The sequence below is a fragment of the Stegostoma tigrinum genome, chromosome 1 (assembly GCF_030684315.1).
Source record: "Stegostoma tigrinum isolate sSteTig4 chromosome 1, sSteTig4.hap1, whole genome shotgun sequence".
NCBI lineage: Eukaryota > Metazoa > Chordata > Chondrichthyes > Orectolobiformes > Stegostomatidae > Stegostoma > Stegostoma tigrinum.
Window position 1 is genome coordinate 35,605,808 of NC_081354.1, and position 27,610 is coordinate 35,633,417.

Here is a 27,610-nt window from a genome sequence, read left to right on the forward strand (position 1 = left end):
TGGAGAAGGAGCTGGAAGCTTTAGTCAAGGAACTCCTTATCAAACAAAAACATTGTTTTGCATCAACAAAGAAATCTTCTATTCCAAGTCTAAATGATATATGTAGGAGCTCAGTAGAATAAACATGATAGAGGTCCAATCAACAAAATTAATTGGCAGTTAAAAAAAATTGGTGTCAAACAAATGAATAAATAAGTACAAGTGCAAAGGGCGGCCACAGTGCCTTAAAACTTTCTTAATGGTAGATTTGATAGAACTCCAATTCTTCTTTCAATAACATCAAAGTATGGGGAAGGGTGACATTGAGTCAATTGGATCAAATAGTTGTTCTTTTCTGTGCATCACCCTCTTAACTTATGTAGTTACATTTTTATTTTTCAATGCAATTTGTGCAATATACTTGAAAAAAGCAAAGTTCTCTGCATTGGGGACATGTCTATCAGACTTCCAACTGCCAAAAAGTAGATGTGTACACAGGCAAAAGAAGTCATAAAGAGAAATAGAAATATATAGGTCTGAAATAAGCAATTTGCTGATCTCCAATCAAGCTCAGCTATGAAAAAACAGGTTCAATCACATGGATTCCAAAAGTGAGTATCTAATCAGTCACCACGAAGGACCTCAGGGAGAACAATTTTCTTGAATATTCTTCCCTTATTGAGCTTGGACTCTGCTTCTTTGCCTCTCCTGGTGATTTTAAGACCATGACAAGGTGCTGAGAAGTGTTTATTCATAATGATCCAGCCATTCATTTCATTCTTTCATCTGAAGATGTTCCTTACCTGTTGTCAAAAATTGCTTGCACCATTGACAATGATAACATTGGGGCAGGCACGGTGGCCCAATGGTTAGTACTGTTACTTCACAGAGCCAGAAATCTGGGTTCAATTCCACCCCGGGTGACTGTCTGTGTCGAGTTTGCACATTCTCCCCCTGTTTCTGTATGTGTTTCCAAAGGGTTGTCCAATTTCTTCCCATGGACCAAATATGTACAGGTTATGTGGATTGGCCATGGGAAATGCAGGATTACAGGGATAGGGTAGGTGGGTTTGGTCTGGGTGGGATGCTATTCGGGGAAGGGGTGTTAGTGTGGACTCAAGGGACAGGACGGCCTGTTTCCACAGTGTAGGGATTCTATGATCTAGGAGTGATAGGTGGAATTATTAAAAAGGGCCAGCTCTGTAAAGAGATTTGTTGATCATAGTAGCAGTAACAGCCATTAGATCGTTGTCACAATTTAGGAGTATCCTGAAGACCTATTCTTCAGTTGAAAGGCCACCTTTAAAAGATGGTAATCATGTTGAAGGGACCAATGTGTCTTTTGGAACAAAATGGCACTCATGCAATGTATCTGTCTTTCATCATGTCAAGCTTAAGCCCTGAGTACACGTAAGTATTTTGAATGATTATGGAGTTGTTCTTGCTAATCAACCTCTGGAAGCAACATGCAGAGTGCCAGTTCATCTGCTATCTATTCATCAGAAAGTGAATGTTTAACTGTTGATGTAACTGCTTTCTTAACTATTAATTATGAGAGTCAAAACAATAGTTACATGAACAATAGAATGCATGGGTTGTAAGTTCCTTATCTTTGCTCTTCATCAGTACTGCAAATTGATTTAAAATCTTGCATTTGCATCTGCCATTTCTAATACCTTAGAATAAACAAAGTAAATGTAATGAATCAATGGGCAATTAAAATTTGATTAATAAGAAATTTTCTATTTGACTTCGTTTTTTAAATGTGAAATACTTAGTCTCATTGAACTATTAGTTTTCTGGGCATCTTTGTACGTATGGGCATATGTGCTGCTCTGTTTGGAGTCACTAAAATGTTAAACCACATTAAGAATACAACAAAAATAACCTCCATTTGTAGAGCATGTTACTGTAACAAAATTTCTCAAGGTGCTTAACAAAGGATTAAAAAACAAAGTATGACATTGAGCCATATATAGCATTATGAGGTCAGATGGCTAAAGTATTGGTCAAAGAGTTAAGTATTAAGCAGTATCTTACAAGTAGAGAGGTTCAGGGAGAGTATTCCAGACCCTGGTACCTGATTCCAAAGGCATGCTTATCAATATTGGCGTAATTACGATTGGGCTGCTTGAAGGCCAGAATCAAATGAAAACATATACTTTCGCAACAGATGATTGTGGGATGAGGGGAGTTAACAGGGTTTGGAAGGGGAAGAATAGATTATCGTTAGTTAAGATGAGGGAAACAGAGTTTAGGATGACCTCAATTTGTAGAGGAAAGAATGATGAGGTCACTGAAGAGTGTGCTGGACAGGTTGAATCCAGAGGGAAAAATAACACAAAAGAGGATTAGAAATCCATTGAACTATGTCTAACTAAATTGTAGAACCTTATTAAATAATGAATGGATCGATCTGTTTCTTCCCTACCAGACAAATATGGTTGTTTACAACTGAAATTTGTTTTGATTAACAAAGGGGCTGTATAGTCCAATCAGGCAAGAAAAAATATTAATATATTTCACCAGGCTAATCTACCTATATCTGCAATCTCTGGAAGTTGCAACATTTTTGGGTTTTTGAAAACTTAACTTTACAGACATACCTGAAACAACTCATTGATACTTCAAATCTATTTAGAAATGCACCAAGAGATAGTAGGAACTGCCAATGCTGGAGAATCTGAGATAACAAGGTATAGACCTGGATGAACATTGCAGGCCAAGCAGCATCAGAGGAGCAGGAAAGCTGACATTTCGGGTCTGGGCCCTTCTTCAGAAGGGTCTTCTGAAGGGTCCAGGCTTGAAACATCAGCTTTCCTGCTCCTCTGATGCTGCTTGGCCTGCTGCGTTCATCTAGCTCTACACCTTGTTATCATAGAAATGCACCAAACTGCTAACTAATACCATAGAGCTTCTTGCTCGCCTTACTCTTGAGGTTTTGCTTTGTTTCAAATATGAACAAATATTTCCATAAGTTTGTCAGTCCTTTGTAAGTTTACTTTATTACTGTGTAACTGCCAATACTGGAATTATGGGCTTAATTTTACAATATGTTGGCTAAGTGTAATTTTTGTCAATTTTCTCGGCAGGTTCCTGTCTGAGATGTCCAGTGATGTCTCTTGCATGATTGTCTAAAACACACCTCATTAACTACAACCCAAATGCTAGCCCGATTCTCCTACTCGCTATTAACAAAATAATTCGCCACGATTCAGAATAGACTGGTAACTCTGGCACCGTCTTGGAACCTCAGCAGAACACCTAGTCAGCCACCTGTGCTCCAGTAGCCCCTCATTAACAAAATTGTGGCTCAGTAGCCAAAATCTCACACTGTTCATGGTGCAGAGGTGGCCTGACTGACACTTCCTTAGACATGCAACTCTACTTTCTTGCTGGTGCTTAACTGCCAGGCTACACAGTTTACTTGTCCTTAGTCACAGCCATCTTAACATCCTCTCTACGTTACCACAATTGTGTCCCCAATGCACACTGGAGCCCAGCATCTTATTATTGCCTATTTGGAGAGGGAGCACCACTTACAATTTTGAACAAGGTGTAAAATTATCTTTCATTTAAAATCATCAATAGCATACAGAACCAAAAATGAACAGAAGTTGTATTCCTCATCCAGAAGGCAAACAAATTATTTATATGTCGATCATTTTGCAGTCAAAAATTGTTTACTGCCCCAGCTCTCTTCTACTGGAAACGAGTGTCAATGAAGTTCTGCCTGGCTTGCAGCACTTGACATGACTGAGCTCTATCAATAACAAGGTAAGTTCCCTCCTCCTCAATGTCCTCAATCTTCTTCTCCCCAGAAGATTGCTCCTGTTCTCCCAATTCCTCAGCATTCATCACATTGCCCGCTCCAGTTGTGCAAAGCACAGTAAGCTAGGATGATTTAACACACTCTGTTTGGAGTACAATGCAGAGGTACCCAGACCCCTAGGCAGCAGAACTGCATATTCAGCACACCTTATCATCTGTTCCACCGCAGTCCTGTTTGGAGAATCAGCTACATTGTATCTATGCTCCGCACCTGTGAGGGGTTGTGCAACATAGTCATCAGCGGATAGCCCTTAGCCCCCTATATACAGCCTTGTAAAGCATCTGGACTATGAAACATTGCAGATACATGACTGTGCTCCAGAATTTTAGAGGCAGGGCAGCAGCAAAAGTACCAGTTGCCTACCTCCAATAAGTGGAATTGATGATGACAGATCACTTGCACATTGAAGGAATTTAATCCCTTTCTATTGATGCACTCAACTGTGTTTATGTAAAGCCCTCTCAATGCAAAGTTGACATCACCCTGTACCTGGGGGAAGTTAACTATGTTATTTAATCCTATTGCCTGGGCTACAGCACTGACCTTGTCATTGGGAAACAAAATGAAGCAATGCAAGCTTGCGCAAATGGTATTGATCACTGTTTTGATGTATATGTGAGTGGATGACTGAGAAATCCCACCCTGATCCCCTGTAGCTCCCTGGAAGGGTTCAGTCACTTAGAAGTTCAATGCAGTTGTCACCCTCATGGCCAATGGGGCAGGATGGCCCTCTCAATCCTTCAGTCTACAGGATACAATCCAGCAGGTGGCAAAGTTTAGTCACAATATCCCCGGACATTCATGCCCTGTCTGAAACTGCACGTCACTCACCGAGAGGAGATGGTATCGAGGACAGAGTACTGTGGTATCGCCTGTGCCCCTGAGGCAGCCTGAAGGTCTTGCAGATGTAATCTGTTCCTACATAGGAGGCTCGTTAACCTTCATGGGAGCTTGTGGCTGCTCCTGAGTTTGCTGGTGGAATTGGCTTTGGGCGGCACAGTGGTGCAGTGGTTATCACTGTTTCCTCACAGCACCAGGGGACCAGGTTCTATTTCACATTCTCCCCGTGTCTGTACAGATTTCCTCCAGGTGTTCCGGTTTCCTCCCACACTCCAGATATGTGCAGGTTAGGTGGATTGGCCATGCTAAATTACATAGTATCCAGGGATGCTCAGGCTAGATGGATTGGCCAGGCAAAGTACAGGATTACCGGGTTAGGATGGGGAGTTGGTATTCAGAGGGTTGGTGTGGGCTTGATGTGTCGAATGTCCTGCTTCTACACAGTAGAGATTCAGAGTCTATGATCTGCTTCACGTAAGATCCACTCAAGCAAGTGCTCTAAGACAGCCAGCAAGTAGCCTTGAGACCTAACCTGCCCAATGTGTGAGCTGGGTACCTGTCCCTGCACACAAAGTGTAATTGCTACAATGTTGCCAGTGGTAAATGCCAATTGCATTGTTAATTGCTGATGCATTCCAAAGTGCATCTCTATTGCCATAAACCTTCCATGCTCCCATTCTTCATATCCACTCACTCTATCTGAAGCCTGTACATAACAAATTAGCCATATAATAACAATGGCAAATTTTCATAAGAAAACAAAACACATCCAGAAACATGTTTTATGAAAAAAGGCTGATCTTAAAACTTTTTAAAAAAAGTTAATAGACAAAGCCATGAATTTCAATTACAGAAGCATTACCTGACTTCACATCTTTCAATCTAATCCAAATAAACACCTCAGCATCTAAAAACAGATCAAAAATGAATAACATCCCCCCCACCACAGTGGTCGAGAACGCCCTTGACCGTGTCTCCCGCATTTCACGCAACACATCCCTCACACCCCACCACCGCAATAACCGCCCAAAGAGAATCCCCCAATCCTCACATACCACCCCACCAACCTCCGGATACAACGCATCATCCTCCGACACTTCCGCCATCTACAATCCGACCCCACCACTAAAGACATTTTTCCATCCCCACCCTTGTCTGCCTTCCGGAGAGACCACTCTCTCCCCGACTCCCTTGTCCGCTCCACACTCCCCTCCAACTCCACCACACCCGGCACCTTCCCTTGCAACCGCAGGAAATGCTACACTTGCCCCCACACCTCCTCCCTCATCCCTATCCCAGGCCTCAAGATGACTTTCCATATTAAGCAGAGGTTCACCTGCACATCTGCCAATGTGGTATACTGTATTCATTGTACCCGGTGTGGCTTCCTCTACATTGGGGAAACCAAGCGGAGGCTTGGGGACCGCTTTACAGAACTCCTCCGCTCAGTTCGCAATAAACAACTGCACCTCCCAGTCGCGAACCATTTTAACTCCCCCTCCCATTCCTTAGACAACATGTCCATCCTGGGCCTCCTGCAGTGCCACAATGATGCCACCCGTAGGTTGCAGGAACAGCAACTCATATTCCGCTTGGGAACCTTGCAGCTCAATGGTGTCTATGTGGACTTCACAAGCTTCAAAATCTCCCCTTCCCCCACTGCATCCCAAAACCAGCCCAGCTTGTCCCCGCCTCCCTAACAAGTTCTTCCTCTCACCTATCCCCTCCTCCCACCTCAATCCGCACCGCCATTTCCCACCTACTAATCTCATCCTGCCTCCTTGACCTGTCCGTCCTCCCGGACTGACCTATCCCCTCCCTACCTCCCCACCTATACTCTCCTCTCCACCTAGCTTCTCTTCTATCCATCTTCAGTCCGCCTCCCCCTCTCTCCCTATTTATTTCAGAACCCTCTCCCCAACCCCCTCTCTGATGAAGGGTCTAGGCCCAAAACGTCAACTTTTGTGCTCCTCAGATGCTGCTTGGCCTGCTGTGTTCATCCAGCTTCACACTTTGTTATCTCTCAAAGAATGAATAACCTATTTTAACTTTATAAAGCTGTCAATCAGTCAAAGCAATCAAATCCTGGGCCTCCTCCAGTGTCACAATGACGCTGCCCGGAAACTGGAGGAGCAGCACCTCATATTCCACCCAGGGAGCCTACATCCCATGACACCCACTCCCTTTCATCCCTGCCTCATTGAGTTGGCACAACCTGTCCATCTTCTCTCCCACCTATCCACACCTCCCACCTCACTGACCAATCCCCACCTGCATTCACCTATCACCATCCCATCTATATTCCCCAGCCACATGATTCTTCCCTCTATTTATTTCTGAGCTCCCTTGCCCCACTCCCATTTCTGAAGAAGGGTTCTGACCCAAAAGTCAACTTTCCTGCTCCCCTGATGCTGCCTGGCCTGCTGTGTTCCTTCCTGCTCTGCACTACGCTTTCTCTGGCTCCAGCATTGGCATTCTTACTATCTCAAAGATTACACTTCATTTAGCTCTGAGTAAACAGACTCCTGCTGATCAGATTCCATTAATGAGACTTGGACTACCAGCACAAATATTGAGCAATCCTGAGGTTGGTTGGGTCTCTAAGCCGGTTTGTTGTTCCGCAGACATTTTGCTACCGTGCTTGGTAACATCCTCAGTGCAGCCTCTGATGAAGTGTCGGTGTGTTTTCCCACCTGGCTTTTAATCTCTGGCGTCCATTGCGATGGTTTGCCTCACTTCCGGGTTTCCTCTGTAGTGGAATGTATATGGGGTCGAGTTCAATGTGTTTATTAATAGCCTGCTTTGTGGAGTACCATGCCTCCAGGAATTCTCGTGCTTGTCTCTGTCTAGCCTGGCCCAGGATCTTGGTGTTGTCCCAGTCGAAGTTGTGGTTCTCCTTGCCCATGTGGATTGAGATGAGTGAGTATTGGTCGTGTCTGTTTGTAGCCAGTTGGCGTTCATGTACTCTTGTTGTTAGTTTCCTTCCTGTTTGTCCGATGTAGTGTCTGCAGGGGATCTTGTAGATGACATTGGTCCTGTCCATGGCGGGGAATGGGTCTTTAGCTCGGGTGAGCACTTGTCGTAGGCTTGATGTGGGTATGTGTGCCACTCTGATGCCCAGCGGTCGTCAAAATCTTGTGGTGAGTTTTGATGTGTTCCTGATGTAGGGTAGTGTGATGAGTGTGTTGGGGCATGTAGAATCTTTCTGATGCTGTTCCTGTACGCATCTCCTGACCCAGTTCTTTGGATCTCCATAGTCCTTGAACACTTGGAAGAGGTATTCCTCATCCTCTTGGCATAGTTCCATGTTGCTGCAGTGTGCTGTTGCCCTTTTAAATAGTGTTCGCACACAGCTTTGTTTGTGTGTGCTGGCATGGTTACTATTGAAGTTCAATACCTGGTCTGTGGGTGTGGCTTTTCGGTGAACTTTCATCTGTAGTTCCCCACATCTCAACGAGCATGGGCATGTGTTCTAATCACCCATTTTGGAACTTGTATAATTCCTTGGTATCCCCAAACTGCTTCTGGGGTGAAGAGATGAGACATGAACGCCCTCCCACATCAATAGGGCAAACAATTGTACACGTGATGTCTACTTATATGCAGTCGAGTCTGCCAAGTGAGTAAAATTTCCATATTTGAGCTTCTTGTCTCATTAACAAACATTCAGCCATTATGTCTCTGACCTTTCACAGGATGAAATACCCTGATGAAGGCACTTGCAGCTCCTCTGATTGTACTTCATGCGAGTGATGTACTTCTCCGCTTAAAACAATGCTGTGTAATTCATAGAATTACTACAGTATAGAAGCAGGCTTTTTAGCCCAGCAAGTTCACACTGATCCTCCAAAGACATTGCACCCAGACCCAACCTCCAATCCTATCCTTGTAGCCCTGCACTTCCCATGGATAGACAACTCAGACTGTACCATCCTGAACACTGTGGGCAATATAGCATGACCCCAATCCACCTAACCTGCATATTTTTGCACTGTAGGAGGAAACCAGAGCACCCGGAGGTTTATTTTTGGAATCCTACTTATTTCTTGTAGCTACATTGTAAGATACAAATATATCAAATGTATCAGCCTGTTTACATATTGCCAAACATGCTAAATAACAGACTGTAGTTTTAAGAGTTTAATTACATCACTACTTAACACCACCATGTGAGTTCTAAACTTGTAACATTATCCATTGGTTCAATGAATATCTTGTAATTTCTACATACTCAGTATCCTCCCCAAATATGCTCGCAGTTATAGAATGAATCAATTACGTTTAGATCATAAACTTTTGCTACCTCACAACATTATGTGCACTACAATTAGTGTGTTTCTGTTGATTTAGATCATGAGATTGGCATTAGCTACTTTTTTTGGTGTGTGTGTGTGTCTGTGTGTGAAATCTCCATGTAAAAATGTTTCTAGGTTGTCACCTGCTACTGCTATTTTCTGGGGAAATTAATAAGACATGAATAATGCACAATGCAGTCTCATCTTTTTTGGAAAGGAACTGTTCAACTGAATTTTTGGCTGACTAGGTTCTTTTGCAGTAGCCAGCTTAAGAAAAATTATGGCATTGCAACATTGTTAACATTTAAAATTCTGAAGGTTGCTTTGTAGCTTTCATTATTTATTGTACAAACATCCATTGCACAAGATGTTATCTCGCGGATCAATGAATAACAACGAAACGTACAACACACTGAAGCAGTTTAAAAATATGAATAGAGACTGCTGAGCCCACTAAAGAGTTAATAACATTTTATTTTCTGCTTTTTTAATTAGTCAATTCTATTTACAAATATATAGCTATTATGGTTCACGTTAAAGACTGATATTTGCATTAACTTACATTTTTTGTTGGAATTAGTTTATGGTATATCCTTCTAACTACAGTCAAAATCTAAGATATATGTTTGCTGCCTTTTATGCTACAAATACACAACTGCTATTTTGCTACTTGCTTGCTTCTAATCTCTGTCTGTATCTAATTTACTAACAATTTTTGTTCATGTGCGCCTCTCCTATATCTATCCAGTCCCATTATTTTAACAGCCCTGTATTCTTTATCATATCTCTGCATCCTCTCATCAATGACCTTTGTAACATTTCAGTCTATTACAATTCATTATCCGCTAACAGTTTTTCTTTGATTGGTTTATCCAATTATTTATTTATTCACTTCCAGCCCCTCCACCTTCTCTCTATTTTTCTATCCTAACTAAGCTGTTTGCTTATTTTTAGTGTTTAATTCTAATCCAGGGTTTAAATACTAAACATAAGTCTTTTCTCAGCTGGTGACTAATCTGTTGCGTATTTCCAACATTTTTATTACCTTTTCCAAAATCTAATGTTTGATCATATCTATTTTCTAAAATAATATTTTGCTTGTTATATATTATGTTTTCTTTCTCTCTCTTTATTTTTCTCTCTCTGTTTGTGATTCTTTTCTTCTTTCTTCTCTCGGCCTCGGCGTGGACTTGTGAGGCAGCCTCCCGGCATGGCTTGGGAATCTTTTGGCAGCCCATGTCGGTCTCTCAGCTGCCCAACATCCGAATCAGCCAGCAGTGAGTCCGGGCCCAATGTACACCCAGCAATTGGAGGCTGTGAGTGGACCATGCCCAGGCATGTTCTGGAGGCAGCAGGAGAAGATTGAAGATGGCAGCTTCAGTGACAGCGATGGTATCGCTGCCCGACATGGGAAAAATGAGCCCCTGGTTTTGCAGCAGTGGCATCAAGATCAGACAGCTGAGGTCTCCTAGAGTGCAAGCCATGAAAGGATTTTGGAAACCCAGCAAGCACTTATCCAATTCTGTTGAACTTTTAACTTTACTTCTTATTTTTCCTAGCTTATATTAAGAAGGGCTTTAATGTTCACGATTACCTTACTTTTTCATTTTCTACTTAGTGCATGAAGGTCTGTAATGCTTAACTTTTTCACTTTGTTTCCTTTTGTACTTTGTATCTGAGTTTTTTGTACTAAGATTGTGGCCTGTGTGCTGATATTAGACACTTTTCACTGTACTCCTATACTTCTGTACTGGAGTACATGTCACAATAAAATCTAAATCTAAATCTAAATCCAGAGGGTGAAGGTTTAATCAGCTTCATTTACAACCTTTTCTCTATGTTCATTTCAACAGCAATAATACACTGACTCAATTTGTATTTGTGTGAAATTATTAACTTGTCCGTTGGGTGAAAAGAGAGAAATCACAGAGAGTTGCATAACAAGCTAAACTACTTACAAAACTAAAAAGAAAAGGCCTAATTTCCTGCCAAATTAGTACAGTACAGTAGGGCACAATACAACAAGCATAAAGAATGTTGGAGAAAAGACATGTAACAAAGCCCCTTTAAACAGTTTTATCAACAATTTCAAAAGATTAATAACTTGTTACTTAATGTACATTTTATACCCTGTATGTAAAGTAAAAGTTTCTTGTGTGAAGCCACTGAAATTATGCTAACATTTATATATGGGACAATTATATTGCTGCTCCTCAAATCTCAATGGATTACTACTATCAGTCCTCCTGGGTTTCAAATATTTTAAGTTAAATTATAATCATTTACGTGCTGGACTCTTTCATTTTTTCATTTAAAAATTAAATCTTTCAATGCCGGGACAATTCTTACCACAGTTATGCCTTATTTGGTCATAGTTCCAGATGCCAGCAGTTAACTGATCAAAGATATCTTTTTTTTTAAGTTCTTACTTGCTTTCTCTGGTAAATTCATGAATTGTAACATCATCATTAATCTTCTCTTAAAAGTTTGCTCTTCCCAACATAAGCATTCTTGTGTCTTTTTCATTAGGTGGATAAATTAAAAATATAAAATAATAATCTCACATCAAAGATACAATAAATTGTCAGAAAGATTCAATGTGTTTTATGAATCTTTATCTCTCAAAATTTCACATGCAATTTGTCATGAATACTTTCCATGAACGATTTTAACTGAAATAAGTTTAACATGCTAAAAATTGGAACGTGTGCTTACATTTATAACTGAAAACAAAGAACGTGTATATGATGTAACATGATGTGCAACATTGCCGCAGACAGATGGACAGTCACACAGGGAAATATCCACACTGCAAATGCGTGCATTATATCTGAAAATCATGGAATGGCATTAATGCCAATCCAGACTGCAATTCAGATGCACATTGTAAGGCCCACCTTGATGGAAGAAAATAATCCAGTAGCATGAAGGCTTCAATAGCAGAAGAGTAAATAATTTTGAAAGAGAAATTGGAACCTGCAAATTCTAAAACAGCAATAACAGTATTGGTCCCAAGTTGGGGCAATGGGTTAAAGGAAAATGTATACACCTTCATTGGTTGCATAAAATCAAATCTCGGTGGGTTTAGCACCGTGGCAGAAGTGGTGCATAAAAGTGACAGGTAGCGGTTAAACTTCTATCAGTGGTCTTCACCACGCTGTCTCTGATTCAGAGTGTGGAATTAAGATCTCACAAGACACACTGGACAGAAAGTCATAGATTTCAATTCCATATGACTCACAAGAAATAATTTCACAAAATTGTATTGCATTTTGCCAAAATTCTCCCTTAATGGCCTTCAAAGTTGTTTTCACTTTTTGAATCAATGTAAATAAGGAATCAATTAAAATATACATTTCCTGTTTGCTTTTAAACTTTATCTTCAGTAGGTTTTAATATGTTTAGCAGCCTGCCTATTTCTTGCTCTGAACAGGTTCCTGTACTACCGTAAAATTGAAAAAAACCTGCACATGACATGCATACAGCATTACTCATTACACTACTTGAGTTATGACTGTATGTTGTCCACTGAGACAGGTAATGCGATATGGAAAATCAAAAAGAAAACATAATTGTCATTTTCCAGATAGGAGTGATGTTATTCTTGAGTTTAGCATGCTCCTCTATTGGTTTATACAGACATGGGAATTTACCACTTTCGCTTGTTTCCCTAACCAACATGGAGATCAACTTCAGCTTGGTTGCGCCTCCTATCTCCCACCCCCTACTTGCACACGCGCTTACAAAGATACACTTACATGCATGCACGTACAAGCACCTTGCCACTGGAAAAGGATTACTCATCAGTTGCTTCAAAAACATTTCCAACATGTTAAATGGGAGGGTCTTACCTTTCCCTACAAGAATATATACATGTCATCCACCTGTTGTAGGTACTATTCATTTTTCAACTAAGTCCTTTGTAGAAGTACTTACAACAAACTTCAGTGTATCTTCTCTTCATCGTTGCCACAATGATCAGGATAATTTTCTACAGTTTCATCTTGGCTGCTTTCAGTACTGGTCGACATCTTGATAAAAGTAAAATATACCATGAGATGATAAAAGATGTAAACAATTTGTTATTAAGGCTCCAGGTAAGACAATTTAGTATTATTTAAGGGTTTTCTTTTTGACTGATTTCATCTTCAATTTCAAATGTGATATAACAGTTTAAATTATCTCTTTCTTTTCCAAGGGTGATGTTCCTCAGTTGTCTGTTCCTCCAGTAAATGATTCGGTAGGCAAAATCTTTAAATTTAACACAAACATTGCAGGCTTTGCAGTTTGCATTGTAGGCGTATATTGCATTTACTTTTTGACTGTTCTACCAGCTATGAGTATATTTCTAGATAGTGCTGAACAGCTAACTAAAACATGCATTTCGCTGCTTTGTCACTTACTTTCTAATTTTTAGTCATAATTTCTTTATAACTTTCCCGCTTTAAAAATGCAATAGTAATTACAGAAATATAAATTACATTTTGGGACATTGTAAAGAAAGCAATTGATGGTGTCTGCTAAGCATTCCACTTTCTAAATGCTTAAAGTGAAAGGCTAAAGATCAGTATTTGCATTTTGAAAGTGCATGAGTCAGAACCCCAGTTGCTCCCATGTGTCACATATAACTGCAATCTAGTGATAAATAACATTACAAAATTACTTGTGTTTTATTATTAAGTTAACTTTCAGGAGAGAAATAAACTTCAAATAGTTTGCGATTCATTTAATCTGCTAGATATACCACTCAATGGTAGAATTCCTCCACTTAAAACTAAATTTTGCACCTTGCAAAATCTGGAAGGTTATTTTGCATACTTTTATTTATTTATCATTGATTTCAAAACACAACTCCTGTCATATTAAAAAAAACATTTGAATATAAAGAGGTTCTAATATGAAGCTAATAACCAGAAGTTGCAAATACTATAATGGACTTTGATCTAGAAGTGAAAATTAGGGAAGTTTTTGGACAAAGATAATTCATATAAGTTATTCAGATAGGGGTTGATGGGCAGTACTTGATGGACAACTTGTTCTTTTTCCCATTTGTAATCACTAATATGGAATTTGAACACTTATAAAGTCTATTTTACCAAGACGTAGCTTTACTTATTTTACAACTTGTTGACTAATCCTTTGAGCTGATTGTGTTTCTGCTTTATCAACCAAATGTATTCACAGGAAGGAAGTCAGTGTTTCCTTTGCATTTGCTGATGGGGTCATATTCACATCTGATTGCACTTAAAATGCATAAAAAGAAAACAATTTTGTTTATCCCTTTGAATCATTTGACTGTCGATGAAACTGAAATTTTAACTATTAGAGATTGAAAGTTAAGAGCTTGCAGCTTAATTTGCTTTCAGTAATGCGTAAAAAATAGTTGGTTAATTAAAATAATTTAATACCTTACTCTGAAAAATTAAATACCAATTCCATAGAGAGTTATTACTGAAATGTTTTTTTGAAATAATAGATCTTTTCTAAAACATCATAAACAAATCTAAATATCATGGTACAAACAAAAACATTCATGCTTTAAATGTATTATTGCAAAATGGCCAAGCAAAATAAAGTACTTTCTTTGCTTGTCACTTCCAGTTTTTATTGAACTGTTCTAGAATTATACTTAACTCCCTTTAAATTGGTTTGGCCTGGATTTAGACAGTTGATTGCACAAAGCATTTAAGTGCCTGTTTTCAGAGGCTGTATTCAAACTCAAATTGTTTTTAGTCTAAATCAAAAGTGAGATCTTAACCCATTCAAAACCAATCCAATTGTATAGACTTACAATCAAGCTTCTGGAATCTTTTAGGACTACTGCCACATCAATAAAAGAATCGAATCCAAATTATCATTAAATTATAATGATATTTAAATGATAAAGATAATCGTTTATACATCAATACCTCTAAACTATTCAACTCATGACTAGTGTCCTTTATGGTGCTCAGAGGTGTTATAATTCCCCCTGCTCTTGCTTAATGTGACAAAAATTGACCTGAGTGATTAAACAGTTATAGGTTTAAGGATTAAAAATGAAATATCAAAAATAGTTGACATGTGAACTGCTTAACATCACAAGCCAAGATAAACGAAATCGAATCAAGTTCCAGAAAAAGTTGAGAATGCCAGTGCAAGTCAAAATAGATTAAATAAATCTGAGATAACAAAGTGTAGAGCTGGATGAACACAGCAAGCTTAAATAAATCATTGTGTTTTGCATGATCAGCGAATCTGGTAGGGGATTTAAATTAAATGCCACATCCCCATGTAATTTTAATCATAGTAAACTCTCAGCTTCAGCTCTGAGATAAAGGGAATGAAAGAAAGTCAAGTCAATGTAGCCTGCTCTTGCTTATCTCCTGATGGTCATTTACGAAGTATGTTGAGGAGGTGCCAGTGTTGGACTGGGATGGACAAGGTCAGAAGTCACACCAGGTTATAGTCCAACAGGTTTATTTGAAAACACAAGCTTACGAAGTATACTCCCAAAAGTCCAGTCACAATTGCCTCATTACACCCTCAAAAAGATAATGAAAATCACAATCTTAGCAGGCCAATAAACTCATCAAAGCTACCTTTTCAGTTTTGTTTGTATGTTCGAGACATTAGTGAAACCAAAGGGGGAGGAGCAGAGAAAATTTCCAAAAATGGTATTAGAGTTTCAGGATTTCAGTTGTGTGGTGAGGCAAGAAAAGCTGGAATATTTTATTTAGAGCTGAGAAACTTAAGGGGAAATTTCATAAGTGGAGTCTAAATTGTAAAGGTCTTTCATTTGAATAAAAACTGTTTCAAGTGAGAAGCAAGTTGGTTAACAAAGGAATGTAAATTTAAAATGGTAAAATTATCAGAGGTGACAAGAGGACAAAAAATAAAGTAGGATGGTATGGTCTGGAATTCACCATCAAAAAGAGCACTGAACACCTACCCAAAAGGGAAATATATATATATGCATGTAAAGAAAACAGTTTGCAGAGTTATGGGAAAATAGGAATGGAGAGAAAGTAATTGAATAGCTCTGTGAAATATGTTGAACTAACTGACATCTTGCTTATCATTCTATACTGTTGAAATTGATCTTTGGCAATTAAAACAGGAAGTCTTGGATAATCTCAATAGGCCTAACTGTAACTGAGGAGAGAGAAACTGATTTAAAGCTTTGCGTCTGATATGACTGTTCTTCAGCACTTCTGTTCTGAAAGTAGTCATATCAGACTCAAAATATTATCTCTGTTTCTCTTGCCACAGCTGCTGCCAGAGCCTCTGAGTTTCTCCAACATTTTCTGTGTTTATTTCAGATTTCTAGCTTCTGCATTGCTTTATTTTTATTTAATAGTTATGCAGAATAATGAATTATCAGCCTATTTTATACGGCAGCATATCAAATATCATATTGCTTTATGCTGCTGGATTAGAAATTTAGAATTTCTAAGAATGGAGAGACAGGCATTTAAATTCCAAAATGATAATTTGATTTCAGTTCATTTGTAACATCCCAAATAAAATGGTATGCAAGTGGCTCAGTGGTTAGCACTGCAGCCTCACAGTGCCAGGGACCCAGGTTCAATTCTACCCTCGGGCGACTGTCTGTGTGGAGTTTGCACATTCTCCCTGTGACTGCGGGTGTTTCCTCCCACAGTCCAAAGATGTGCAGGCTAAGTGGGTTGGCCATGGGAAATTGCCCATAGTGTTTATGGATGTGTCAGTTGTAGGGGAATGGGTCTGGATGGGATGCTCTGAGGGTTGGTGCAGACTTGTCAGGCTGATGTGCCTGTTTCCACACTGTAGGATTCTATGGTAGTATCTGTGAGAGCAACCATTATGGAACATTAGGATGGGTTCACTAATGTCCTTAATAAGAAAGGGAGTCTGCTGCCCTTACCTAGACCCATTGCAATGTGGTTGACTCTAAACTATTTCCTGAAATTGGCCAACAAATCAGTCAGTTGCCACACACCTTCTCAATGATAATTACAGATGGGCAATAAATGCATGAAACTGCAGCAATGATTACATCTTGTGAAATAAATAAGAAGGAAATCATCTTTCCCATTGAAATCAAGACTAAAGAAAATTAAATGCAGTTTAAAGTGGGCTTCCAATTGATAAATTGCCTGTATCATGTTTACTAGTGAAGACCAACTTTGTGGCATGTCATCTATCATTTTGAATTTAAATGCAACATTCTATCCCTTTAGATTGGGGCAGCATGGTGGCTCAGTGATTAGCACTGCTGCCTCACAGTGCCAGGGACCCAGGTTCGATTCCAGCCTCAAGCAACTGTCTGTGTGAAGTTTGCACATTCTCCCCATGTCTCCATGGGTTTCCTCCAGGTGCACTGGTTTCCTCCCACAGCCCAAAGATGTGCAGGTTAGGTGAATTGGCCATGCTAAATTTCTCATAGGAATGTGTAGATTAGGTGGGTCATAGGGGGATGAGTCTGCTTGAAATACTCTGATATTCAGTGTGGATTTGTTGGGCCAAAGGGCCTGTTTCCACACTGTAGGGATTCTATGATCTATCATTAACCAAAAGGTTGTCACAATGTGCATTAATCATTGAAAAACATTTCAAGAAATAAATTATTACTGAGGAAGAATAGATTATCCTTCCTTATTATTTGCCAGTTTAGAGTGTTGGGGCACAGGCCACATTAGGGAGAATCTTTATTAATCAAGGAATCAAGAAGCAATGGGTGCGAAATTTAATTGACCAGCCTCGTGAAGCAGGTGACAAGCCTTAATCAGAGTTCGGAGCTGTTTCAGTTCCCACAGCCCACCTAGTATAATGTATTTATTCAGGTGAGCCTAAAGATGGGCAAATAGCCAGTTGCTTGCAACAAGTGCAAATTTGCAAATCAGAATTGTAAGTCGTTTGTTAGACTCCAATTGCAAAGTTCAGACACACACTCCCAAGAATTGTACTAAGCAGAAGGTGGCATTACCCCTCACTCCCAAGACCCCAAACTTCAGCAAGGCACCTGCCTGGCAAGCATAACTTACTGGAAACATTTAAAAGAGGCTTTAATTTGAGGCCTAAGAGAGACAGCATTTGCCTCGATTTTGTATTTAGTTCAATTTATCTACAATGTGATAAGGTATAATATTTGCATATCACTAAATTTATTACTGTGTTTGCATTCTACTAAACACATTATACAGCTAAAAAATATTATTATGTAAATAAAGCAGGAAACTTTTTTGTCAGGGGATTCCCCACTTCCTGGCAAGCAAGGCCAAAAACTTTCCTTTCTAACACATTGTATGATCATAAATAAGCTGCCAAAACATGAGAACAATGTCATGCTAAAGGATGTAATTATAGTTACTGAGATTACCACTTAGTCAGAATTTCCTGTCCTGCTCAGTAACCTGAATGAATTACTACAATGCAGGAAGAACACCAACAGGTTAATGTACTGCCAGCTTTAAATTAATAGCTATTGAAAACAAGGAGGCATCATCAATGTTATATATGATTGATCACTTATAATCTGAAATTTCTGACAGAGTAACTAGGAGTTTTGATAAGATATCTTTATAGCCTACAGGTTGGCAAGATTGTATGAGGTTCAACAAAACGGCAGCATGTGCAGGCCATCAGTGCAGGTTTCTCCTTTATATGCACTATATGAACCTGTATCAAGGTTGCAATGTTGCATTTTATTTACATTAACCACCCAATCCCCATGGAATCTAAACCTCTTCCATATTTTCATGATGACTTGAAAGCACAATAAGATTTCAATCTACTTTCAAAGTATGACCATGTTTTCTTTCCCCAACTACCTCAAATCTCTAACAAAAACAGAAGTTGCTGGGAAAGCTCAATAGGCCTGGCAGCATCTGTGACGAGAAATCAGATTTAACATTTCGGGTCTGCTTACCCTTCCTCACCTCAAATCCCTTCCTGCTTGCCCCCATCTTGGACAAGCAAAATGTCTGCCCACTTTTGCACAGATCTGCCACCTTTAATTTTTAACAGTTTATTTTCTGAACAGATGGCAAAAACAGACATCTGAAACTAATAGGTCAGCAAATTCAGGTCAAATTTTGTAATCAGCTTCCAATACTTTGGCTTCATAAAGCAATTATAAACCTTTTTGGATACACTAAACAATTTTGTTCTCTGGGAAACAATTTACCATTTGATAATTTATTGAGCTGTTATGTGAAATATTTTTTCTCTTCCCTGTAGCGTGACCTTTCCTGCTATGTGGCGGAGCTAGAAAATTTCTTGAAAATAGATGGCATTCGCAGCATAAAAAATACCATTAAAAGACTGCTCAAAAAGACATACCAAATGGACATTTCTTCCGTAAGTTTCAATTTTTTTATTTTACTGTAGTCTTATTATTAGTATCTGCGCCATTACTTCTATCAGCACAAGCCAGAATGTATCCAATTTGTTCCAGATCATCCTCTAAAGTCCTATCGGATGGCTGTTAATTGCACATCAAGGAGATGATCAATTTTGTTTTTGTTGATAAACTATGAGCTATGCTGAGATTTTAGCTGGTTAAGCTCTAACAGAGCTCTGTCCAACCTTTGAATTTTGTAAGTTTTGGCTGTTGGCATCCAGCCAAAAATTTGCCTGCGTTTAAGAGTATGGAGTTTCTTCTAAAGGAAGGCTGTCCAAAACACGTTGGACACACACAACTTCTATCATCTTAATTCCTCATCAGCTTGATTTATAAATAATGTCTTTTATCACAGATATTTATGTTTGTCTAAACGTTTCTGAATTGTCATCTCAAGCTATTTCCAAATTGACCTTGACCTCCTTTTAGAGCATTGACTCATAGAGTGTGGCCAATTATTTATCGTCTTTTTTAAGCAACTTTTCTTAATATTGATCCTCTTCTCATTTACCAGTCTACAATTTATGTGTTGCATAGAATCTATTTTAGGCATCTCTACCTGCTATTTTAACCACTTGGCTCTAATTTAAACAGTCTGTTCACTTCATTTTGTTTCAAATGAAATGAATATGAAGGTGTTAAACTAGTGTCAGCTGTAAAAGTAATAGCAACCCACAGATTTATAGAGCATGGATAACAAATGAGATGTTCAGACTGTCAAGACTAATACTGTAGAAGTCAAGCTACCAGAAGGACAGTGTCAGACTTGAGTAAAGAACAGGCAATGCCTATTAAAGATTGTAGGAAACCAAAGATAATGTGAGAAATATGAAAGGTAAAGTGTAGGAATTGGGCGGCACGGTGTCTCAGTGGTAAGCACTGCAGCCTCACAGCGCCAGGAACTCGGGTTCGATTCCCACCTTGGGCAACTGTCTGTGTGGGGTTTGCACATTCTCCCCGTGTCTGCGTAGGTTTCCTCTTTGTGCTCCGGTTTCCTCCCACAGTCCAAAGATGTGCAGGAAGGATGTCCAGGATTACGAGGAAAGGCTGAGGGACTTGAGGCTTACGAGGAAAGGCTGAGGGACTTGAGGCTGTTTTCATTAGAGAGAAGAAGGTTGAGAGGTGACTTAATTGAAACATATAAAATAATCAGAGGGTTAGATAGGGTGGGTATGGAGAGCCTTTTTCCTAGGATGGTGATGGCAAGCACGAGGGGGCATAGCTTTAAATTGAGGGGTGAAAGATATATGACAGATGTCAGAGGTAGTTTTTTTACTCAGAGACTAGTAAGGGAATGGAACGTTTTGCTTGCAATGGTAGTAGATTCACCAACTTTAGGTAGATTTAAGTCATCATTGGACAAGCATATGGACGTACATGGAATATGTAGGTTAGACGGGCTTGAGATCGGTACGACAGGTTGGCACAACATCGAGGGCCGAAGAGTCTGTACTGTGCTGTAATGTTCTATGTTCTAGATTAGGTGGATTGGCCATGCTAAATTGCCCGCAGTGTTCAGGGGTGTGTGGGTTATAGGGGGATGGGTCTGGCTGGGATGCTTCAAGGGATGTTGTGGACTTGTTGGGCCAAAGGGCCTGTTTCCACACTGAAGGGAATCTAATCTAATATGCATGCTCAAATTTCTATAAAGCTTGAACGCTTTATGTAATCCATCAAAGTGAGCTTTACAGTTCATCGCGTTAAAGTTTCCTCTCCATGCATAGAATGAAATCAACAATCGTTACTATGTTTCCTGAAACACTCTTATCAATTTGTTTATTGTCTAATAGCACAAGCTTGCAAAAGATCCTCAAACCCACTTTGTTTATTCCACAGGACAACTGCGTTCCATATATGAATACAAATATGAACAACACAGAGTTCCTCAAACAAATGCGCACTATTCTACATAAGAGGTTCAAGAATTTAAAGGTAAGATTAATAGCAAATGTGTTAAGACCTATTTGTTGTAGTTCTTTTATTACACTCTTAGGTTTGGGAAAATAATGCCCGTGTTAAAATGTTATAAATGCTAACTGTAAGACATTTGCCAGCATGTCCTCAGCGACAGGGGAAACAAGAGTTTGCTTCAATGAACCTGGCTGATTTGTTGGCGTTTTCTAGCAATATGATTATTTAATTGTGGCAATTACAAAGTTGGTTACCTAATTACAAAATGTTAGTTTGGCTGCATATTCTGAAATTCCAGCATGTGAATTGGCAAGGCTCCAATATTGTTTCTCACATCGGTTGACATTGGTTTCAATATAGCTGTTTTAATAACTGTTATTCTTTTTTAATAATAATTAATTTTGACTGTCTTTTGCAGTGATATAGTGTCTTTTACATGAGGCAAGACATTTCAAAAATGTCACTGGATAACCCTTTCTTGAATGGACATCTCAAGCCACTGTGATTTATTCCAAATGGAAGAATTTAGCTTTTCAATTCACCTGAGTATGAATGATTAATATTATATATTATTATTTATTATCTTTTTGGATAGGAACTCTTCTAACTGAATAATATATTTGAAAAGTTTTGCATAAATATTACTTGTACTGTGCAGCCATACATTCTACCAAAAGAATGATTGCATTTAACACATAAATAATATGTTTAGAGCAGATATCATATATCTGTACAATTTTTCAGACATTATATGTCTTGAAGATTAAGATGATATATCATTGATGATTGTTTAACAAAGTTCCACAAGCAGGACTTCCTCATTTCAACAGGACTTTCTCATTTTGACTAGTCATGCCTACAATGCAATGATGCCTCACTGGGCACTGTTCTATGTCCTATTCAATGTTTGCTGTGAAAATGATCGTATCCAATTTAATGCACTGCATTAATTGAGTTGGTTTACTTTTAGAAGGCTTATTTGATCAATAAGAAAGTCATACCACAAATGCGTGACTGGGTGCCCTCAAAATGGACATCATGACCTCTGATCTGATCTCAAGGCCATTCAAATCTCAGACTTTGGATGTGACAAATACATAAGTGTCCCTTATTTATCTTAAGTTCTCATGATCAGATTTTGTTAACTGTAATCCTAACACTAGTCTCTCAGTATAAGAGATTTATTTGATTTATTTATTTTTCATTAAGCAAATAACTACCACTGCTCAGGCAAAAAAAAATCATCATGGTGGCTAGTCAAAGTTAAATTTCCTTTGAAGCATCCACAGAGTTTATGGACACGTATTTATTATTCTGTAAATCTACCAAGATCTTTGTGCCAGATTTTAACTGTTCTCGGGTGGGGATGCGTAGAAGGGTGCAATGATTTTGGACTTTATTTCAGCTACTAGTTTTTGTAAACATACTATTAATTAATCATTAAAAATAACTGAGAATAGTCTTAATTCCTTTTTTAAAAAAAGCCCATCGACTTCAAGCTTTGTTGATGAAGAGTGGTGAGAACATTCACATGACTTGAGGTGACTTGGTGTCTGGTCACGTTGTAGGTACCCGGAAGGAATTTTTTAAAAAATAAATAACCCCTTCATCCTATATTAGTACTTTTCCCAAATTTATACTTAGAACACATCTCACTTTTTTAAAGCTTTAATTTGCGTTTCAAGAATTGCGCTCATTTTTTCCATAATTCGATCAGCCATAACAACCCATTAAAAAAACAAACATACAAAGAAATCCCCTGCAGTATCAAAGAAATATTAGGTGGAAGTGACAGTAATGTTTCCTACAATCTTTGCACCCTTTTACAAAAAAAGCTTGTTTTGACAATGAATGTGTTGTGCCAAGATATTGAGATGTTGCGTTATGGACTGTAATGTGAACAATGATCAGAGCTACTGTAATCATCGCCCTGCACAAGTCCTCCGCTGATATCCAAGGCTTCCTTCCTCAGGTTGGGCAGTGTGACCTGACCCCGTCTGGATGCCAAAAATTAAGTGGGAATAGTCGTTTTAAATATTGATATTTTTAAATATCAGATTGTGTTGTAACATATGAAAACGCCTGAGTCAAAACTAAGTTAATTATTAGCAATATTCGATTCCAGCCGGCCGGTGTTCCCTGTCTCCTGGGAACTTCGTTGAAGGTCGAGTTTTGGCTGAGCTCAATGTGGACACAGTGTTTGCCAGTGGTAGACTTCTGGCGAGCGTTGCTTGCACCAAACAGCTCAGCTCAAGACCGCTGATCAGATCTAAACCATCCACGGTGAAAACTTAACAGATTGAAGCCTAACGTTTGGTTAGGGCACGGGTGATGAGTTGTGCATTGCATATTGTTCTGGTCGCTCTGTTGACTTTTGCGTTATTTTCAGTTGGATCAAGTTGATAGAGAATATTTTGATGCTTTCGACAGTGCGCGGTAATTAGTAAAAATATGATGCTATTAAATGAAAGTAACATTTATACTTTCTCCAAATAAGCGTCATATTACCAATTACTAAGTTGAAAAGTAAAATCGGGACAGCTCAAAAATAATGTAACTGATACTGAATTCCAAGAATCTTTGTTACCCGTTAAAAATGTATTCTGTCCATCATGGTTAAATATTAAGTGGGACTATTGATATGAACTGACGCGTGCGATTTGAAAGTTGCATTATGTCATTGTACGGTGAATGTAGGATTTAGCTTTGGCATGCGTTCTGGAATAAGCTATGTGAGGTAGACGCAGTTTTTCTCTGTAAATTGCTTTACATTTATCTGCAGTATTTAATTTTTCTTATTTAAATACAGAGCTCAAATGAGATACTATCATTCATTTTTTAAAAAAATAAAAATATTTTGATAAGACAATCTGCTTTCAACTCATTTGTTTTAAAGTGAAAGTTTGTACGAGTAGTTACTCTGTCGGTTTTCCGTGCAGTTACCAAGAATAATTCCAACAATCCACACCAAGTAAGTCCATTTACAAAACGATTATTCCTCCCAAGGCAGCTAACACTACTTGGCTTTTACAAAACATCCAGCAGAGCATCAATAGGACGTCAAGACCAGAAACAGTCTCTAATGGGCATTAAAGTTCTGCACCCAGAATATATTCATTGACATTTCTCCCTTCATTGTATCTTGTAAGGTTTGTTCAACATGAGGTATGAAATCTGAGATGTAAGACATTAAATGCTACATCTTGATTATCCACCAAACCAGTCATGTGCCAAATTAACTGTGGACTCATCCATGTTCCTGAATATTAACCACAGGCTTTTTAGGAGGCTTCCCAATGCACCAAGTATTTCATTGCGCGTATCAACCAGCCTTTTTTTGCAGAATGCCCCTTTAAAGTACTCATGAAATGTTGTGCAGCAAAACTAATGTGAGATGTTCCCCTTCAGTGATTTGCCGAGTGTCTTATCCTTTCTCGGGCAGCAGGTACCTGGTCCGTCTCTCAAATCTTGTCTCTCTGCTACCTGCTTTTCCACATGATGCTTACTGACAGTATATGAGCTGATGTCTGTGAGTGTGAAATTGATGCTATATGTTCTGTCTTGTTGTTAATCTAGTGCCTGGCAAAGTTGTACTTCATGGATACACAAAAGGAGAAAAGCACAAAAGAATATGGATGTAGTGAGGGACGAGGCAGAAAAGCAAAAGCTGTATATATGAATGCATGTAACATCTGCAGCATGGTGTCAGGATACCCTCGCCTTCAATCGATTCAGTCCTCTTGCAGACCATGGCATCAAGCAATTGCCATTCCAACATATGATCAGTACAGTCGTTTCCATGATGGTTAGGTATCTTCAAACTAGCTCCTCCTGTTTTTGCTCATGTATCTTGTCCTGCAAGAAAGAGAGAATAAAACAGAAATTGCTGGAAAAGTTCAGCAGATCTGGCAGCAAACAGATTTGAAGGGGAAAAGGATGACACTTGAGAAGAAGGAATTGTTAATTTCAGTTAACATGGAGACCAGGGAGGAATTTTAGAATTCTGTAGTTTGATGGGAATAGAGTTTAGACATCATTAGGTTATCCTCATGAACAAAATGAGTTTGGAGTGGACGAGAGGAGACAGGAAAGAAATTAGAGAGAGATGTGAGCTCAGGACAACGGCAGGGAATAATTTAGAAGGAGTTTGGATCTGGGCTCATGGCAGAGCCAACTTAATGAAGAGTCTCAATCTTTGTGACAAAGAAAATATTTGCAATTATTTGAGCTGATGGTGGAAGCGGTTTTAAAAGATAGTTTGTAATGAAAAAGTTGGAGGTTTTCTTCACATTTCATAAAGGCTATGAAATAATGATTAGTTTTGGCATAAGAAAGCAAAGTCCAATAATGTTTCATTGAGATGTGCACAATACTGCAGATGGTGTAAATAAAAACAAAAAATGTTGGAAATGTTCACGCAGCACCTGTAGAACAAGAAACAAAGTTAATAATTCAGTGACCTTATCAAATACTGGAAAATGTTATGGATGGAACAGATTTTAAGCAAAAACAGAGACAAGGAAAAGGGCAGATGAGAAAGAAAGCAAAAAAGGGAAGATCTGTGATAGGGTAGAAAAGAGGACAGATGAATAAACAGAAGATTCATTAGAAGCACCAAATTCCCATATAAATGGCAACAATGGTTAAGATCCAAAATTGTTGGACTTAGTGTTGAGTATGGAAGATTGTGAAGTACCAATGAATTGATGCTCCTTTCATTGGATGTGTAGGAGTCTGAGGGGAGAGAGGTTAGTGGGGGAGTGAAGTGAAAATTAAAATAGTGAATGCCCAGAAGCTAATGGATTGTGGTTATGGACAGAATGGGAGTGCTCAACAAAGCAACTCCTAATTTGCGTTTTATCTTAGATAACAAATTGTGAAGCTGGATGAACACAGCAGGCTAAGCAGCATCTCAGGAGCACAACAGCTGATGTTTCGGGCCTAGCCCCTTCATCAGATGATGAAGGGTCTAGGCCCAAAACGTCAGTTTTTGTGCTCCTGAGATGCTGCTTGGCCTGCTGTGTTCATCCAGCTTCACACTTTGTTATCTCGGATTCTCCAGCATCTGCAGTTCCCATTATCACTGTGTTTTACCTTCATGGTTTACAAGAGTTTGTATTCTAAGAGAAGTGAATCCAATACATTAAATTGAGAAATGTGTAATTAAATCACTACTTCACCTGGAGGAGCATTTGGGACTGTGAATGATTGGAACAAGGAGATGAAATGGTGGGTTTTGAATGGCCTTGAATGGGAAGTGCTGTGTGATGAGAAACATTTATTGGAACACAGAAAAGTGGAACAAGGTGTTATTGTTCCTTCAGAATACTCTGTAAAGGGTGGAATTGTTTGGTAGTGTCATTGTGCATGATGGTGTATGTTAGGTAAGGACAAAAAGTACTCTGTTATGGTTCTGTGGGGGTGAGGGGTTGAGTGTAGATGAACAGGAAGTTACATAAGCAAGGCTCCTGTCAATTATATTGGAGGGAAATCCTCAGATGAGAGGGGAAAAAAGACATATTGAAAACATTATTTTGTCAAAACAAATGAAATTTGGATGGCAAAACTGAAACAGCTCCCTTCCAAGAAACAGGATGGGAGAGAAATGCAATGAAAGTGGTGATGGGAGTCAGTGAGATTATAAGAGACATTGGCTTACAGTTTATATTCAGAAATGGAGACATAAAAATCAGGGGAAGGAAGATTCAGTGATGGACATTTGGAAGCCAAGTTACCGAATCTTGTTACATGGACCAAGAGTATGAAGTGGCCCAAAACAGATACCAATGCACCACAGAAGGGGGTGAGGGATGGGACCTATACACGACCGGGACAAAGAATGTTACACATATCCCATGAAAAGATAAACACAGCCAGAACCAACATGTGCACCCTTCACAACTTCCTTTGTTTCGAGGAAGTGTGAGGAGCCAAAGACGATATTGCTTAAGAAACAGTTCATTGGTGAAGGAAGGTGATAGTAGATGGGACTAGGTTAGAAATCACACAACACCAGGTTGTAGGCCAACAGGTTTATTTGAAATTACAAGCTTTCAGAACCTCACGCCTTCCGACCTTGTTCGCCTCAGTCAAACGCTGGAACCTCCACATCATAGATGGGACTTGATAGAGCTCCAATTCAAGGAGAAGCAGAGAATAATAAGGCCATTCATGGGTGATGAAAGTGTAGAGAGCTAGGATGCCTGGGTGAAAAGGGATATTTAGGGTCAAGAAACTAGAAATTGTTGAAGGTGGAATCCAAGGATTTATGACTGTAGCGCAGGAGAGATATAGAGAGATATACACATATGCAGGACAGACTGTACAATGAAGAAAAGGGTTGAAATTTGAAGAAATAATTTTGCTGTGGCAAGGCCAGGCTGAAACAAT